The 19,321-nt window shown below is 41.3% G+C and overlaps 2 long non-coding RNA genes across 3 annotated transcripts in view; one reads left to right on the top strand and one right to left on the bottom strand.

The window, feature by feature from the left end:
- LOC115496207 (uncharacterized) overlaps positions 1-19,321 on the top strand; it is a 94,276-nt gene that overhangs the window by 66,065 nt on the left and 8,890 nt on the right. The gene's annotated exons all lie outside the window — the stretch shown is intronic.
- Positions 917-17,331, bottom strand: LOC140684653 (uncharacterized). The gene is made up of 3 exons (XR_012057239.1): positions 17,019-17,331; positions 5,140-5,194; positions 917-1,763 (listed from the first exon to the last, which is right to left on the bottom strand). It is a non-coding gene; the product is annotated as an uncharacterized lncRNA (long non-coding RNA).

Genomic DNA, 19,321 nt, shown 5'->3' with positions numbered 1-19,321 from the left:
AGAAAATATTTCCAGTGGAGACAACGTACATAATGATAAAAATAAGCAAGCACTAAAACTATTTTTTTAGTGACCAGAGCACCTTCCAGCACTTCCCCCTGGATTCTTTCACACAAAGAACATATTGTCATTGAGGCCATTATAGGGCTGCTCTGCTTTGCTAGACTCGGCAGGACTCAAGGGAAACGGCTATAGATTGCAGCAAAAAAGTCCATCAGACAGATCGCATCTGACCCCACTGTTTCTAGGAAAGAATGCACCAGAACACTCCGGCTGAATAGACAGATTTTCCAAATGTTTTAAATCAGTTTTGAGACAAAAAGGGAAGATGCTAAGGAATGGATTTGGCCTATAAACATTAAGCGATGCGATGCCCATTTCTCTAGGAAGCTGACATTAGGGGCTTTCTTGTTGATGGTGGACCTGAAGGAAAAAACCCACAACAATTAAGCAGCAATTGAAGAAAAGCAGACAAGAAAAGATGGTTATGTATTAGTACAATAGCTCAGAGGCTTTTCATTTTAGGATACAAAGAGGGAGTAGAGAATGCTGTTTTCTTTTTAAAAACCTTTTAAAAATGGTAACTGCATCCTGCTCTTGTAGATGTATTACTTATGACATCCCAGTTTTCATCCGTTCATGATTTTACATTAGAGTTAAATCTCTGCAGCTTGAATCTCACGGCTGAGTTAGCCAGAGCCCATAAAATATTGAAACCTTTAGAGCAGCAGCCAGCCAGGTTGAGAGAAGTTCATGTCCAAAGCTGAGCTTTAGATTCTGAGACATCCCAATTGGAGTGTAGTACAGAAAAAAGCACTGATAAAATTTTCATAAAAATGAGCTAAGGATATTGCTAGCATGCTTCCCAGCATCTATATGAAAACTTAATCTGAGCTAATGGAAAGGATATGAAAGCCTTTCTCAATTCAAACACAGTCAGTGCATAATTCATAAATTATTGTCAGAGAAGTGATTCTGCTCTGAGATTTATTCTCTTTTGGATAGAAGCAACTGGAGAAAAAACTGGGTCTTTTTGACCTTTAATGCCAGCAAATTTTACAGTAGAGCTGTCAATATAACCAAGTAAACCGGTCATTTCTCCAAACAGCAACAAAGTGCCAGTATGTGCTCACTGCAGGCTAATATTAACACAGCCCTTTAGGTTACTTGCAAACCATTCAAAGCAACTGAACCTAAAACATTTAAGTGAAGATAGTTACAGAGAAGAGAATGAAATTTCCATGTTTTCCATGACAGACACAAAAAGGTTCATTATGTTAAGAAGAAAAATCACGCAAAAATATGCTTCACTTCCTAACTCTAGTCTTCAGCTATGATTACCTTTAAAAGCCTATTTTCCAATTAAAAACCTATGCAACATTCCAATAGAAAATGCATACTGACAGATTTTTTGTTCCTTATATATGCCTCACTTCTAAACAACATAGCATAAAGTATGAAAACATTTATCCATGGGTAGTGATTAAATATTTCAGCTCTGAGTGAGGTTGTTGCACAGTCAATGCACACAATCAGTAGTGAGTTAAAAGCAAATGTGACAGAAATAGTTGGAAATCTGAGGAAATTGTAAATGCAATTAAGAGCTATCAGTAGAAAAGGCAGCAGCTGGTTGATAACATGGCAAGATTCCTCTTTCCTTCAGTTCTGGAATTGCTATTATCTTTTCTCCAATGTAGCAGGAACTTGAAAGAAATCAAGAATTGGAGACATTTACAAGTTGTGGATCCTGGAGTGTTTTGAAGCTGTAAAAACATATTACTGATTTAAGGAAAAGCACCACTAAAAATGACCAACATAATGCCCCCCCAAAACAAAAGCAACAATCCAATAAATCAGTCTGAGAGAGATATGAGGAATATTTCACCAGAAGAAAGAGCATTGGAGTCTGAAAATGATAACATTAGAGAAAACAGACTGATACAATGCCATGATCTGTTTCTTTTAAATTCTGTTTAAAAGTGATTACCTTGCATATGGGTGTGGGGAGAAATTAATTGCTTACAAGTGGGTGCTTTAAACATAGAGGTGCCAAAAAAGACTGACAGAAATAAGGGTTTGTTTGGGAAGCGTTTGTTGTGATATAATGGCATCAGAAAGCAAAAAGGCAGAGAGATACGTGGAAAACTGGCTAGTAGTACAAGGTAAAAGGAAGAAAAAGAAAAGAGATCTGTGAGTAATTTGTGACAAATACTTAGGACATCTACCTGGAATTCTCACTATGATTATTGCCATTCCCCATGTGCAGTATCAGGTAGGGATATGTGATCATATCCCTCTCATTTCTTCCTCCTTAGAGTCTCTAGATACACTAATTAATCGATAGGGCTCTAATGCTAGAGAGCTAATAAACCAAACCCTGCTGTACCAGGGAGGTGCTCAGATTAAGGGGCTGATCTCGTGCCCCTTGCTGAAGCAAAGCTCATACAGGGAGATGGACTTACTGGCAGAGCCTCATCCTGCACTTGTGGAGTGATAGATTGTGTTGCCCTGCACCCAAAATTACTCTGTCCTTTGCGTTCCTCCTTTACCTGTTGGGGAAGGGTGCTGCTGTGTCTGTTGCCGAAGGATTTAGCTGCAGTTACATGTCTTGCCTTCAGCCTAAGCAAACACTGAATTCCTGTCCTTCAGGGGCTTCCTCCAGCCTGTCACACTGCAGTGCTTCACTCTGGTAATAAAGCTGATTTTTAAAACTCCTGTCTTGTCCTTCCCCAGATAAATTTTATTAAATGTTGAAGGAATGATGCTGGTACATGAACCTTGCAACTGATTTCCATGCCATAATAATTAGGTTTATAACACTAATAGTTTTGAGCAAGTCATCTTCCTTGAGTGCTTTAGCTCATACTTGAAATAGCAATCAATGATTCACAATTTTGGAGAGCATGGAAACAGAAAGTGTTTCCTTTTCTCATATCTGACTGGTGTTATTTATGGTAGTTGAGTAAAAATGTGACTGACTGAAAAGAACAACATTTTCTGTGGACCCATCTACACCAGAGAAGAAAGCCAGAATAACACCTTCCAAACAGAGTAGTCTACACGTACTACTCCTGTATACATATTATCAGAATACTACCTTCTGCAATACTCACTACCATCTTTACCAATATCCCTCTTTTCACTCTATAGAAGGGTTTTTTATTTCTGAAGGAGACATAAATGCACACATATGGTGATATGTGTTGCAGATAAAAAAATATAAATTATAGTTTCTCCAAAGTGATCTTGGAACTCAAGAGCCACAGTTAATGAAACTGATTACCAGTAGATTGCAGACAAATAGGAGGAAAGCAGTCAAATTTTAAAATGGGCTATTTTTTTTTTTTTTTTTAGTAAGAATGAACATCCAGGAGAGTCCAAATAATTAAGTACCATAATGCAGTAATTCCTCCAATGTTTCAGCATTAAGCACTGGTGAGATGTGAGCATGCTGATAGCACCCACACAGACACTGGTGGATGTTCTGACAGATTTGGGTCCTGTTAGTTCCCCAACATAACACACTGTATTGGGTCCTTCATGCCCAGCTAAGCCTCAGGAGCAGGGCTGAGTCCTCAGTAGTGCACAAACCTCCTTCCCACTCAAATATATACAGTTCATGTGTTTGTTCATAAACCAAAATATTTTTGTTATAAAGGCTTGAGATTGACACTGTAATTTTGCCTGTAAACCCTATATTCAAATTCTATTTGATCGATGAATACATATTACATGATCTCATAAATTGAATAAATAAATGAAACTGACTAAAAATAGAGTCTTCTTTTCTTCCAGAGGGTTTGACAATGTTCAGCCCCAGCCTGTATTAGTCACTGAGAATTACAAAGCGCAGCTGTAGTCAGATATCTTTGGAAGACAAACTGATTTTCTTCTTTGCCCTACCAGTTTACAGAAGCAGACATATCTAAATAACATATATTTGGTAACAGAGCTTTTTTAAGCTTCTTGCTCTTGCCTGTTGTTATTTAGCTTTCGTGCAGCTGTAGCCCTGAGAACAATTCAAGTTTGATTTTATAAAATCTGATCTTCACCTCTTTCTTTGACTGCATTTAACTGTTGTGGAAATAAGGAGAGAAGGATGCCTATTGCAGCTGGAGAAGTTAACATACCTAAATGGCACTTCTTTTATTGAAGGAAGGTTGTAGTAAGTCATGTGATTTAGAGTAAAGGCAGCAGTGTGCAATGGGAGCAATTTTCTGCCCCTCAAACAGCACTTCAGGTGATGTTGTTCATCTTTCTGTGACTCGCTGTGTCAAAGCATGCCCAGAGCAGAGGTGTTCAGGGACCCGACAAGCTGTAAGTGTCCAGCTGAAAAACCTGGGAGATATCCCAGGGCTCAAAGAATTCACTTTTTCAGTTGCTCTGATTTACTTCAGAATGCACCTTTAGGGAATTTATGTCTTCCATGCCTTTAGTTTCCCATTTCCTTTCTTGTCATCTTTAAAAATCCATTAAAGATCACAGAGACAGTTTCTCTGAGCTTCCATTTCTGAGGGGCTGTGGAGCTCCACAGAGCATGCAGTTCCAGAGGTGAACTGACTCTTTTACTCTCTGCACCTTGATGTTGTTAGGACGACATTTTAATTATAGGTGATGGTTACAGGCTGAGAAAACATGCTGAATTCTACAGGGAAACGAACAGTTTTCACTCCTAAGGACTTAATGACAACTAGCTAACCAGTCCCCTTCTGTCTGGATAGAAGAACATTAAAATGCAAGATAAAATGGGGAGGTTGATTTCTCAAGGTGCTTGTTTGAGAGATTTAAAATATTCGTAGTCCTATGTTTGCCAAAAGCAATCACTAGGCTTTTCGGGTGTTGCTAAAATAAAAATTTAAAAACGTTATCTCTCTTAAAAATAGGCAGCTGCAGTAGTCCAGCTTGCAATTGTATTTTCTAGGAAAAACATTTTGTTAGCCACATACAATGTCTGGTATTTCACCAATTTTACAATATTCTTACAAGTTCCCGTACAGTAGAGTAAGTTTACATTAAAATGCCACACCACCTTTGCTATGATTAATTTAGATTTGTCTATCATTGTGCGTGCTTGCTGATTTGCCCTGGGTATTATAATAACTATAGCCTGCTTGTCATTTCCTGCTAACATTGCCTCACCTGTAAAACTGCAGTAGATCTATTTCAGCTTCCCCAGTTTCTGCCATCGCCTCACCTATTACAGGAGAATAAAAGAACATTTCTCGGGTGCATGCATAGATATTTTCATCATATTTCAAATGCATTCGGAAAATTGCTGCATATTGGCACCAAAACAAATGAAATAATTCCCCATATCTCTTCACAACTGAAATGTTTCCTTCCCTGTTGGAATGATGGCCAGCCTCTATTTATCCAGAGCAGGAAGGCAATGTTCCCACATACATGCAGAGCTATTTGGTTTGTTGATATATGCATAAAATCATATGCCTATGCCTTTATATGTCTGTATTTATATCTGTTTGTCTTTTTGTCTTTTTAAAAATATTAAACACCTAATCAGAAAACCTATAGTTTTAAGTGCAAAATTTAAAAAGAAATTACAGGTCAGGTCATTTGGATATGGACTTATTTTAAGGCAGGCAAAGCAGCATGTCATTAACACAAGACCATAACTATATACACTGTCTGTGACTGCACCAATTAGCTGGGCAAGAGTAGTCAGACTACCACAACTGCCAGTGAAAGTGGCCACGTGGACGGACCAGCCATGGGGCACAATCTCTGCATCTTTTGGGGCTGTCAAGCTTTGCTGTTCTGTTATTTTGAAACTAAGAAAATCCTTCTGAAACATTCTTCTGTTTCTAAAAACCTGCAAGAGCAGACACTGCATTCAGAGCAATTTTATTCCCATGAAAACACGCCTAATAAATGTATCAGGGTGCTGAGAGGGGCTCACATCCTTCCCCGGCGCTGAGCAGAGCCTCACCAGTGGGTATCATGCCTGTTCCTACCACAGAGACTTTGGCTCCCCTATAGCCCTTGCAATCCAATCTAGAAGAAGATGCAATAAGTGAATTTATTAACCCACAGGGGGGATGGGGAACCAGAAATGAAAACAATAAAAAGACTATGTGTTAACCTATGTGCGTACCTCGATGGCTCCAGGTTTAGTCGTATGTGCTAAATTGGACCATTAAACACTGTAAAGCCAATGGTGTACTGAAATGCTCCCACAGCCTTGTAATTTATACTATGTTACACAGGGCAGAGTAAGTTGCTCATAGTAAATAGGGTCTCATTGGATGACTTGTCTCTAACAGTACATTTTCACATAATTAAAGTGGACACAGCTTAGAAAAATTAAAAGGCTAGAATATAAAGCTCAGCTGCAAATAATATTAAATGGCATTATCAATAACAGAGATCCCAGGGTTTGCATATTAATTGTAAGAAGGTGCTAATTTGAGTGTTTTAAGCTTGCATTCACAAGCTTGTTTACATGCTTTGTTCCACCTGGACCTGTTTGGAGGTTTGTCAAAAACCTAACAAGCAGAAAAAGATTGCATTTGAAAATACACATACATGTTTAATTAAGCCAGGGCCACCGAACATTCCTCAATATATTTAGCTGTTGAGATTTAAGCACCACCAGAGCATCAGGCATTATCACCTTTTGAAGTACTGCAGAATCTTTAATATTTAAAGCACAAAGCAGACTTTAATATAAAATTCTAGCAGACCACAGAAGATTAAAGACGCATTATAAATGTGACAGTTTGTAAATGGAACACCAGTATTAAAGGGAACCCCCCTGATATTTTATAGCATATTTTTCAGGTGTATACTAAATTATAAATACAATTAAATAGCAGTAATTATTCTCTGGAAGGGGATGGCAGTTTAACTGTTCTAGAAAATAGTGATTAACAATAATGTAGGAAAGTGGTAATATGTGTTTTACCACATTGTTCTTGCAGTCAAACTTCATGCAGGCGTCTTCAGCTAATTTAAAACCACCCTGGGGCCCTACATCCATGGGCACAATGTCTTTCCTTCCATGAGGCAGGGAGTGGGAAGAGCTGTTTTCTTGGTGTCCAAAATGCTTGGCTTTTGCTTAGACTACACAGCTGATCTCCATTACTGCAGATGCTGCTGCTTCCAGTTGCATGGGAGGGAGGGCAGCAAAGACACCCCAGAGGAGTTAAACGGGTACCTCTTGAAGAATTTTAATCCTGAATTTATATGGTCCAATGCTGTCTCTTCACCATCATGCAGGCAATTTTGAAAGAAGCTAACCTTCTTGTATACCAAATTAATTTGGCAATCATGTGTCTCTAGACCAACAAGACTCATTTAATAGGTTGTACCAATCCGTTAATTTAGTGACTAAACCCCATGGGACCAGAACTTCCCCACTCCTTTTATTCAGCTCTGTTTTTCTAGAGGGGTAAATACCTGTGAAAGCAATAGCAGCTATTAGAAGAGGGGAGGGACTCTCAAGGACAAGATTTGGGACAGATATTCTGCTTGACATCTCTTGTGGGGAATTGAGACTGACCACCCAAAATCAGAGCCAATCTCTCCTGAAGGATGCAGACTGATGGCAGTGGGCAGCACAGGGACCTGTCTCCTCCATGGCAGCCAGGATTTTAGCACAGGCTGGCAGGAGGCCTCTCAAGGAATACATCTGTCACAACTGAGACTTGACTGACATTTTTCTGTCCTTGTCTTTTTGCCTTGACCCTTGACTGCTTTCACTTTACAAAAGGAAGCTGATGGAGGCAGCTTTTTTTATTTTTCCCCAAAATACGTTGGGAGTTTTTAGGAGACTGTCAGACTATTATTAATAATAATTAGCAATTTACATCTTTGAAGAGGAGTTTTTGGTTTAAAGGCCACATGCATCCAGACTCTTTAACCTCACTGTGGAGAAAATCCATGGACATTGGACATTTTGGGAAGCTCTCCACACTTTGAGAGAGGGGCTCAACTCTATCAAGGAACATTCTTGCAGAAGCCATGATTTCTTGATCACAATTCTCTGGCCAAAATAATCTCTTACTCACCCCTTCCCTACCTGGGATTTTGCCTATTCGAGGTAGCAGCATTAAGGTCCATGCCCAATCATCATTTAAACTGTTGGCAAAAAGAGTCATTCTGATGTTGACAACAGTTTTAAACGGGGTAAAATCTGAATAGGAGCGAAGAGGAGAAGAAATTTAAAACAAGATTTTAAAATAACAGAAATCCAACAATTTAGCATGAATATTCAGGTCTTTGGTGCTGGGCCATACAACTCCAAGGTCTCAGTGCACAGCTAAAGCAGTTCTCAAATCTCTGGAGTGCCAGGAACATCACTGCATTAAGGGCATTTTAATATGCATTGCAGTACAAAAGCTTAGCATATTATTTTCACTTTTATTATCAAAAAAAGGAAAATATAGTGAATGTTATCCAACAGAGTGCTTTAAAACAGAATTTTCAAATAAAAAGTATAAAGAGATCTTAGTTATATTATTCATTGCAGAAATAAAAAATAAATTATACATATTCTCCTAATAGAGATTAAAATGGATAAATAATGAAAAGATTACAATAGTATATTTCTCAGGGTCTAGTTTATATTGCTAACCTAAGTACTGTACACTATACATGATTAGGCATACTGCTCATATGAAAAATGCAGTGCATCTGCTATTCACAAAAGTAATACCCAGGCCATGTTTTCCACAAGACTTTGTAGGAGCTGGATTGGTCATATTCTGTGTTGGCATAGGCACACCAGACTGTGCCTCATATCTGCATGGGATTTTTTTATCATGCAAGAATGGCAAAGAAATTTTGGTTTTGCTAAATTACTTGTTTTTCCATCTACCATACACTCTAACATCATCTCCCTTTCACTGCAGGTTGCAGCTTCCCTGAAAACAAGGATGCCTCTAACTTCTTCTAGATTTTGAAGAATAAACAAAGTATTTTTCATTTGGAATAAATACAGGATTTTATATACTTAATAAAATAAAGAAACCCACAGGGCAAAAACCCGACTGCACAACCACCAGCAGGTCCACAGGCACACTGTCTACTAGGGATCCTGAGGATCCCAGCAGAATTCTCTCCCTGGCATTTCTGCCATTTTTCACTTCAGCTCAGGAACTGTAACCTGGGAAAAAAGGTGTTTTCACTCAAACCCGACATTCATTCCAAAGAACAGCTAGCTTAAGCAAATGGCTGTTTTGTAAAGCAAACTGGCTTAGTTTTAGATGATATTAAAATTCTCTGTGTGTGCAGCTTTGCCTCCTGTTGTGCCAGGGCAGAGTAGGTGAGGAGCAGCCCTGTCCCTCAAGCCAGGGCAAGATTCCTGACTAGACCAGCTGAGGGGCTCCTTATCTGTCTCCAGACCCTCAAATCTGTGGATTCCCAGGGCAGTTTGGCTTATCTGAGCAACCAGCCCAGCCTTCCACTGATCCCATGTACCAACTCACTGTGCCCCTCCATCAGCTTGGGCAGGGTTTTGAAACCATTGAACAAAACCAGCACCAGAATAGATGCTACTGAGTGTGCTCATAAAGAAAAGGCTTTTGCAGTAAACATTTTTGTCCTGAGTGATGGAAATGATGATCTTAATCTGCTTGCAAAACCTGTATTTAAATGGCTAGAAAGTGTTTCATATTCTCCAGTGCAAGGGCCCAAATCTGTTGATATTACAAGTGTCGTCAACATTCAGCAGCATGGCAGCTGTCACCAGGCAGTTCAGAAAGGCTGATTTAATTGATACTTTCCATTTCAAATACAATTTGCAGTTGGCATGTGGTGAGAAATGCATCTCACCATGCAGATTTTCATGATGCTGGAGCTCAAAAAAAAAAAAAAAAAAAGGGAGCTTGTGGGTTCTCTGTTTCTCTGCTTCTTTTTTCTTTTGAGGAGCTTGAAATGTAGTCTAGGAAGGAAATATTCAACTCTGTATGTGAAAGTTGGTTCCATTTAAAGGAACTAAATCATAGTAAATCCCAGATTACTTATTTCTGTATATGAAACAGCATATGTGGCAAAATGTAGAAAGTAGAATACTATTTTTGGGAATGAGAAAGGAGGCCCTGTTTAGCTATGGGCTTTAAGCTAAGGTCTGCAATTCAAGCTTGAGCCTGGAATTTAATTCAGGTTAGATGGCTTCAAAATTCTCCAAGCCTTTCTAAGGAGATTTTTCTTCTTCTTTTTTTTTTTTTTTTTTTCTAAAATAACACAAATCTCACAAGAATAGCAGATCTTATCATTGAATATCAAGAGATTTTAGCAAACCCAACTCCTATGACTTTTTCTATGTAGTTTAATTAATAGAACCTGAGGGTAGGCAGAACCACTTGACCATCTGAGCTGACATCTGCATCTCAGCCCATCGCACCGTACCCAACTGCCCTGCACCAAGCTGAATAACCAGTGTCTGGCCAAGCCAGAACACTTATTTTCTTTCCTTCAAGAGACCTTTTCTCTGAACTGCACCTTTTTGTTTCTAAGGACTGTGCCTGCCTGCAGGGGCAAGTGCCACATTGCAAGACAGGGCTTTGAATACAAACACAGAGGCACAAGCACACACTGTTCATCTTACTGATCTGACTTTTTCTTGGCTTGCTCTCCTTTTTAATCTACGCTAAATAAAAAAAGACTTTCAGATTTTAAAATATGAAGCTAATTTTTTGCCTGAGGAAGCCGAATAGTCAGAATTGGACCTTTTCAGCATTATTTCCCACCAGGACAGCTCCTGGATCCCAGCAGTGCAGCCTGAGCTGTGGCTGGGGTGAGATCCCAAGCTGCACACAGCCTTCTCGGCCTCTGCTCAGATCTCCTCTGAGAGGGAACTCCTCTGTGGCTCAAGCCTGCTCAGCCTGGGGCCAGAGGGCAAGTAGCCCACCAAGGGCATGATCTCTCATGGTCTGTGCCCATGGCACAGGATCGTGTTCCCCGGGGGAATCAGTGGGACTTCACATCCCTGAGACTGGCTGTGAATCTACCCTTGCTTTATGCCTCCTTTTTAGGGAGGAGATTTAGAACAGGAGATTAGACTGGAAACTCCTTTGACATCTTTTAATGCATCTCATTCAGAGCCCCTCCATCCAGCTGTTCCCATCCCTGTTTTAGCAGACAAAGCAGTGGTTAAAATCCTTTTTAATTCAAACATCGCTGAATGTTCTTCTCAAGACACGACAGAGTGCTCCTGGCCCCCTCCCCCTCCCTGTATCTTGGGTGAGCACATACTTAGATCCCCCAAGCACAGTGATAATTTCTCCTTACCAGCAGAGCCAGTCATTATTTATTATATCACTCTCTCACTTCTTCAGTCTCTCCTAGTGGGAACATTGCAGTGGCTGCTGGCTAGAAAATTAGCCAAGGGAACTTCTTCTGTTGGTCTCTTTCCTCATTATACTAGTAAAAAAATTTAACTGTGACATTCTCCCTCTCTCTGTATATATATATCAACGTAGGTTGGAAGCACACTGTAGGGGCTAATAGTGAGTAATTTAACTGTGGCTCTCTCACATGTTTTACCCTCATTCTTTCTCCAGAGTAGCAGCAGAAGAACAGTATGTTCATGTATTGTTGCTCCATATTACAAGCAGAGCTTGCAAGTTTATCTTACTCTTTCCACTAGGTTGTTTTTTTTCACAGGGATGTGATGCAATTTCTTCCAGAGTCAAGGTGCTGCCATAAATTACAGAGAGATTCAGGTAAAGAAAAGTTTACATTTCTCCACCTCAAAAAGTGCCTTTAAAAAAAACCAGAACAACAGGAGCATCTGACTGGAACAAAGTTCTGCCTATGCAGATATCCTGCTAAGGGCCATCATGTTGATATGTGCCCAGAGAGGTTGTTCCCTTAAGACAGGAACAGACTTGTCTGCAAAGCCTGGACAGAACTGGTGCTGTTCCCTGGTCAAACAGGAGCCACATGAAGCATAAAGCAGAGGAGCACCTTTCCTGGCCCCACTCAGGTGTTGCACAGCACAGCTTAGGCCTGTGATGGGATCTGGTTTCAGTTCAAGAAAATTAGTAGGTGTGCTCAGCTGTTCAAAAGAGCTCTGTGCATGCCCAGGTCACTGTTTTTATGTGCTGGGATATGTCTGTGACAAGTACGTGCATGCAGCTCCATTGGGAGAACATCCACACAATCCGGTGAATAAAGAAAAAGGATTGAGTAATTCTGAGGAACAATGATATGTTTGGGAATGGTCACAATAAATCATATGGCTCACTTCAGAATCCCTTTTTGAAAGAAACACAAAGGGGAGTCGCAAATGACAACATCACAAATGCTCAACTGTCTTAAAGACTCAGGATTTTGATGTTCTGATTTTGACCCAGATCCATTACATAAAAATATGCATCCTACTAGGCATGTAGACAAAGTACAATTTTGTGACTTATGGTAAAGTTTATAAAAAGACAGTCCTGCTTAAATATTTTGTAGAAAGTGCAAAACATGAGGCTGGGGGTGAAAAATCATGGAAACACATTCACATTTTCCTCTCACCCCCAGTAGTTTTTGGTAGCGGAGCACTGCTGATCATAGGTGTGCAACCATTTGTCTAGTGTCTTCAAATCCTTATTTCCTAAATCAGCCCACCAGTGTTGAGGAGAGCCCATCAGCAGCAGGAAGCAGTCCCTATGCCCTGCACTGGCCAGCGAGTCTGTGTGTCCCCAGATGGCACCAGGGCCCCCCGTTTCGCTGGCCCCGTCCCGGCGCAGGCGGCGGGCGCAGCAGCGGTGTGTAGCTGGCTGCAGCTCCGTGTACCTAGCAACGCAGATGTCACACGCTGGCTCTTGCCCAAAGGGAAGGAGGACAAGGACAGTAAACAAAGACCTCGGTGTCCTCCATTTTGGTGCGCCTGCTGCAAGTTTGACTCTCTTCACTTTGAATTATAGTGGCAGTGCTTTGAGCAACTACATCTGAAGTACTCCAGCAACATCACACTCTTGTTCCACTACCACTCTGATGACCACCAGTATAATTCAAAGAGAAAGAGTAAAAACTCACCTCTAGGTATAAAAACGAGAGAGAATTTATTCCCTGCCAGAAGAAACAATACGACCAGAATTATAGCAGTTTCTACCCTGAACTGTAAAAGTAATGCTTTCTGTTAGCCAATGAATAAAACTGTCCTTTTTCAGGAAAACCATCTTTCACACTTATAATATTATCTTTCCAATAGATGGGAATACACTGGTTTATTATATCTTGCTTGCCTTTTTTTTTTTTTAAGGAAAAGGTACCAGAGAACAAAAAGTATAGTTTTTTCTCCCTGCTTATAAAAAAGGAGGAAAAGGAGAAGAAATCTTTCTATATTTGCATTGCTAATTAGCAGAACGCACACAGATAATACAGTGATCAGTACTGTACACACGTTTTGAGAGATGAACAAACATTGCACTATATTTGAATATGCAAGTGTACCATTTGTGTAGTTTATGTTGCATCCAGGCTTTTCCACAGGGCTCCACAAAGGACACACTGGAAACTCCCGATGGCGGACTCAGGGGGGATGTTGGGGTATGATTTGTTTACCCTGGAAAGGGCAATGCAGGGGCACAGCTTGCTTTTCAATGTCATTTTGGTGTTTCTTCACCCCCAAACAAATTTGCCAGCTGGGTTGACTGAGGAAAAGGATTTTAAGAGACTTGTCCAAGGTCACCCTAAGGAATGAGCAAGTCAAGCCACTTACTCAAGGGCACTGAGTGCTTCTGTGGCCCAACCTACCTCCCTTTTGCTTCAGGTTGTTTGTACCAACCTCTGCCCCCCTGACTGCATAGCCTTCCCCACACAAGCACTACAGTGTAAAGTTCACAGCAAATTCAGTGAAGGGCCCTGCACCACCCATCCATCTTCTTCATGAGATAAGAATAGTTCCTTAAACCTTTGTTCATGGCAGATGTTTTCCTGGTTGGATGGTGTTTTTCTAAGTGTCAGTGTCTATCCACAAACTATATCTTGATGTACATCCCCATGCCTAGATATATGAATAGCTTTTCAAGATGAACATAGCTTGAAAAACTGAGGTCAAACCTGAAGAAGGTTGGAAAAGCTGGGGTAGTGCAAGACATTATATAGCTTGAAATAAACACTGCCTCATCTCATAGAGGTCATCTAATTTGGACAATGCAGTAACTCTTGGAAAAAAACAGCCACATTATCAAAGCTGGTTGACATAAGCTAAAGCTTGACATATTCTTTAGCTTCTGCTCATTCACAAATGTGGTCTTAACAATAGCAAATACCTCATCTGCAGGTATTCCTTCTCTAAGGTCAATCCATATAATCAACTGCACAGCCATCTCTTTTCTCTCTAATTCCCTTAGTTTCTCTTACCTGAACACAAAGAGTATACAATCAGCAGTAATTTTTTAGAATTTAGACCAACAAACCCATTGTTTTTACCTTAAATACCTCTTCATTTGCCTGGCAAGTGATACATTTGGTATCTACACAAGAATAAAGTATCTATTAACAATGGCACCATCTACAGGGGTTTGATCTCCAGACTGAAAAGTTCAAATTGTTAGAGGTTCCCTCTCCACTCCTTCCTTTCCCTGGCTAGGCCAGGTGTTTTTCTGTAGGTCAAACCAACACAAAATCATTTTTACGCAGGCAAAGCTCTTTCAGTACGTGACACCAGCTCTGCTGCCACCCAGGTTTAGCTTGATCTTCCACTGAGCTGACTCTGGTCTTCTGCTCAGCTGGACTCACTCGTCAGCATGGCAAGAGCTCCACACATGCAATCCAGCCCTTGCCTGGATCCATGTATTTGGCAAGTCATGTCCTTAAGCACATCCCTCAGTCCTCACCTGCTGACTTCAGGGAGATTAGCCAATACATGATTTACCCATCAGAAGATGATTTCTACCTGCTCCTCTTCTTCCCTCTGATTGTGGCTGTAGAGCTGCCTTTAAATCTAGATTCTGACACTTCACTGCATAAATGTTACTTGCACTGGAGAGAAAATATCTGAGTTCTGCTGTTGGCAGGTCTGCTCTGACATTGCCACCTTGCAACGACACATGCACTCCTTGAGGGCAGGTCACTGTACTTTGTAAGGTCCCAACCACCCCTATGCAAGCAAAGCAAACAGTGACAGAAGTCCTGCAGCAACCCTTGCACCTGTGTGCAGATCTTGCCGGCATCCCAAGAGTCCAGTTACAGCCCTGAGCCCTCTGCTGAGAGCTGAGGATGCTGCACATGTCCTTGCAGGTCTAGTGGTCAGCTTCAGTCAACTATCATACTCTCATCCCGGTTACATTAATGGCAGGTGATGAGAAAGATATTTATGAGCAGTAGTGTAATTTACAGACCTAAATAATGTATTTTTAGAAAAGTGAAGGTATTATTAAATACTGTCAGATCACAGTATGAAAAGACAGTTTCAATATTTTCTTTTATAAATCTATTTTCTAATTCTAATCAGATTCTTCTCACCAAGGCTCCCTCAGCTATCTGCTGAGGACAACAGAGGACAACCTGTCATCTGAAGCCGTTTCAAATACAGTCACAAACAAATACTTGTATTAATATTAAACATGTAGCAGTTTCAAGAGCATGTATTTTTTTTGTACAGAGATCACACTATTCTTTTGAAGAGCCAATAGGGCTTTTGTTCCCAGCTCCTTTTAAACAATCTGGATATTAACTTTTCTACTACCGCAAGCCTCTGAGCAACTTCCCACAATATTCTCCAGACAGGTGTTTGCATAAACTGTGTCTTACAAAGACCTTGGGCAGACAGCTAAGGAGTTTTACCTTGTGCATATTAGCAGCCCAAGTGCTTGAATGCCACGTAGGGCCCCAGAGATCCTATGACCGGCTCCCTGGTGCTGCAGAGCCTGTTACTTTATTGGTAGTATGAACCAGAGGAATGTTATGTGTTGTTCAGAGAAAGAGTTATGTGCTTTGTGTGAGTGAACGTGAGAAGAATAGAGAACAGCAAACCAGCCCAACCCAGCTCCCCACTTTCCTCTTGGTGTCTCTGTGGTTGCAGACCCCCCTCTAGTACAAGTTTCTTCTGGTCCCCATGGGAATGGAGAGACAGTCTTTAGCAATTAGCCCAGGGAGGGAGAGGCTAATTGTACCAATTAGCACTGGAACACCAGGTGGGGAGACTTAGAGGCCAGTCAAGGGGGGACTAATACAATGACTGTCAGGGTCAGTGAGGCAGCACCATTTGGGGAGAGGAAGGAGACAAGGAGCTGCTGATTGCATCTAATTAGGCCTTTTGTTTCCACTTTGAAACAGTCTTTTCAATGCACTTTGAGAATGGGAAGATGAGTCAGTTCTCTGGCTTGCCCTGTCCTCACAGGGGCAGCAGGGGAAGGAAAAGCCCAGGTACAGCCATCGACACCAGCCTCACCATCTTCCCTCACAGCTCGTGTGGCTCAGAGCAGCCTTGTTCTTCCCCAGTCCCCAGTGAAGCCTATGTAGAGAGGCCCAGAGCTGCTGTGCAGCCACACTTGCAATGTTCTCCCACATTTTAAGCACTACAAGGTCCTCACGGGGTCTTGCTCAGAGTATAATATCTAACCTAGCTCAGGTTTTCCTCCCTTAGCTCAAGGTTCCTACATGGAAACAACTGTAAATGGAGGGCACCTCAATCCCCTTGTGCCCTGGATTCAAACTGTATTACAGTGACACGTGCTCAAGTGACAGAATAACATACCTGATCACAGTAGATCACATTATAACAAGGTTGTTGCAAAACACTCATCAACCTCATTTTTGCAACAGTCGGTTGTCTCTCCGGGTTTCAGTGCAGCGCTTAAACCAGACTCCAGGACAATTTGAAGTGAGGCACACAGCTCCATGCTTCAGGACAAAGCCTGGCCCTCTCCATGAGCTACTCTTTCACTACTCTGCATCCATGATCTGAATTTTTTCTCCAAAAGCACACTGTAACTAGCTGACAGTGCTCCAACAACAGCCCAAATCAACCATATAGAAACTGAAAAAACAATAAAAGCATCAAATCATACAAACTACAAATACTCATAATGTTACAGCTTAACTATACAGCTACTTACTAAGACTTGTTGGTGGTTCTTGTACCAGATCTTCTTGCTGAGTGCTGACCTTTGAGCCTGTCCCCTCTTCTGCTGCTCTAACTTGCACATCTCTGCCCTTCTGCAAACCACAAGCTGTCCAGAGCAGGGCTGCACTGAAGGCACATCTGATTCTTCCCACCAAAGGCACCCCCTTTTCTAAAAAAGAAGACAAAGTTTGATTTGCCACCAAAGGCACCCCATTTTCTAAAAAGGAAGACAAAGTTTGACTTTGCACACTGCAGCTGCTGTTTTTCCCACTTACCCAAAGGGAGGACACGTCCTACAGTCCCAGCTTCATGGCTGTCACCAAACTAGTTCTTCACGTGAATGGCAGAGACAGTGCCTGCAGCAGGGAGCAGAACTGAAGGGTGGTACCTCAGCTTTTCCCAAAAGGCAGGAGTTAGGCTACCCCTTATTTTCCACCTTCCTCTGCTGGTGAGTGTTAGCACTGGTCATAGTCGCCGCTTCTTGCATGGGGAGCACCAGGAGGAGCCTCAGGGCTTTGGGCTGCCAGGGTGAGGAAGGCATTGCAATGGCAAGACACCTGTACCTTGGAGGTTCTCCCAGTTTCTGTGTGAGACTGAGCCCTGTCCCTGCAGCGGGCTCAAGCAGTCTGAGCTACCCTTTCTCACGGAAACAGAAGGTGGTTACTTGGCCAAATGCTCTCTTTCTGAAGCATAAACTTTTTCAAAACAAACAAACAAAATAAAAACCCCTTGAGGCTCAGAAAAAGACCAGTGAACCATAAAGACCTAGTGAGACAGCCCAGGTCCAAATTAGCGGCACTGAATTGCGGGTCAACAGTGCAAAACCTTTCAGCTTTTTTCTACCAGTATCAGAAGAAATCCAGGGTGCATTTAAACACCAGCACCTTTCCGCAGTTTAACAGTAAATGGCCTATATTGAATAGCTGGCAACACATGCACTCTCCTTGTTTTCCTTCCTTGTTAAATGTTTCCTGGCATGGTGACAGGTAAAGCATAATACAGCTTGGCAATATGGCTTTTACATGGTGAAACAGCTCCTCCGTGCTACGCTAGAGTACATATTACTGTGACAAGGGGCTTTATTCTGAATTATCTGCACATACTAAAAGCCAGTGGGAAATTGGAGGAGAGTTTAGTGAAAACTACATAAGATTTTGTTACTGCTGAGCGGAAAATTTTGGATGAAAATCACGGAGTGTGGGGGTTAATCACAGCTCCTTCTGCTCAGCAGACTATGTAAGGCAGCCCCAGCCATTAAAAATTCACTTGGGAAAGGTGCATGGTTATCCAGCATTAAGCATGTTTCTGTGGCACTGAATTCTTCAGATCGCTTGGGGAGGTAAGTCATCCACTTTTTAACCTGACAGTGCTTGTTGATAAAAACAGTACAGAGAACTGGATGGAGCACTTACACAAAGCTGATAGATGAGATTGATGGAGAGGATTTACCCTGTGGCAGGGGATCTGGTTAGGAATAAAGCTGTGCTGACTTCTAAGCATAGAGATTATCAGGTTATGCAATTATTTCTTAATATATATTTATTATTATATATGTGAGTGATGGAGAGCAAAAACCCACCCAAGCCTGGCTCTGTGCTGCACTTCCTTGGAGACAATCTTCCCCAGAGCCACTGTTGTGCCTCACAAGGACATCTTCACCTGGCAGCTCTCTGAAATGCAGGAGCCATTTTGCATTTCAAATTAATAAGACATTTTGTATCAGGAAGATGCTGTTTAACAAAGGTCTTACTTTCTTTGTGAACTGGAGATAAAATGCTAAAGACATTCTGTCTGATAGAAGTTGTTGAGAGCCTGAGCTGAAGGAAATGACCAAAAGGAGAACAGAGAAATTTCTAAGCCAGCAGGTTGTTCTGTTTCTCTCTCCTGGACTTATTTTATTACTCAAAATTTTCTTATTCCTGCTTTGCCCAGTCTGTGAGAGGTTTCATGCAATGGTCATGGGTGTTAGATAGGTTTTTTTTTTCCCCTTGAAGTTTGTTTCTATTTAATATCAAAACGAAGTACTCACTTCATATTCTAAGATTTTTTTTAACTGATTTTGAAAAATTCAGTCTCTGGTTATTTTCACCATCCCATACCCAGAGGCCTCAGACAATGACCTGGTAGAGAGCTTGAAGACCAAGAGAATGTAAGTGTCCAAATGAATAGGGTGTAAGGTTAAAAAAGAGTCTGTGCTGGTGCACACCACTTTATTAAATGAGAAGATTGTTGTCTTTACTGTCTTAATTATCTCAGTCACCATGAAATGCCACAGGAAGATAGAAACCATCTCTC

Source organism: Taeniopygia guttata, chromosome 8 (genome assembly GCF_048771995.1).
Source record: "Taeniopygia guttata chromosome 8, bTaeGut7.mat, whole genome shotgun sequence".
In the NCBI taxonomy this organism is placed as follows: domain Eukaryota; kingdom Metazoa; phylum Chordata; class Aves; order Passeriformes; family Estrildidae; genus Taeniopygia; species Taeniopygia guttata.
Note: the sequence above shows the minus strand (reverse complement) of the source record. Positions and strands in the feature narration are given on the sequence as shown.